The sequence below is a fragment of the Arachis ipaensis genome, chromosome B07 (assembly GCF_000816755.2).
Source record: "Arachis ipaensis cultivar K30076 chromosome B07, Araip1.1, whole genome shotgun sequence".
In the NCBI taxonomy this organism is placed as follows: domain Eukaryota; kingdom Viridiplantae; phylum Streptophyta; class Magnoliopsida; order Fabales; family Fabaceae; genus Arachis; species Arachis ipaensis.
In genome coordinates this window covers 122,115,663-122,116,277 of record NC_029791.2, presented here as the reverse complement: position 1 = coordinate 122,116,277, position 615 = coordinate 122,115,663, and positions in this window count along the sequence as shown.

Genomic DNA, 615 nt, shown 5'->3' with positions numbered 1-615 from the left:
AAAAAGTCAGAATTTTTTTATTTTTTAATAATTAATAAATATTAAATAAAGTAAGTTCTATTTTTATTTGACTAATTTTTTTTGTTAAATATTTTCAAAAAAAATATACATAAAAAGCAAATATTAAGCGAACATTAAATGAATATGGTGTTTAAAATAGGTGCAAATAAGCATGTACAACAATTTAACAAAGAGTCCTAGGCTTTGTATTTGGTTTTTTTGGCTTCTTTGGGTGAAAGTGAATGATGAGAAATAAGCAGGGATGGCTTTGTTCCCGAAAACGTTTGTGTAGCAGTTTTCAAGCATGTGCTATGCACAGCTTCTGTCTTCATTCTATTACACCATCTAACTTCTTGCATGTCTTAATGTCTTATCCTGACCTTAATTTTCTCTTTCATTTTTTTTTAGACTACATTTTACTTATTGTTAAGTGCTGTATAGCCTGTATTATACACAACATTACTTTATTCATAGGGAAGTTTGTGTTAAGCATTAAGTTGCACTTAAAAAATGTAATATAAATAGTCTAATATAATTAAGCAAATATTAGTGATATTGATTCTACATGCAGCTTATTGATTGCCTAAATATGAGATCATAATTTCATAACTCGAC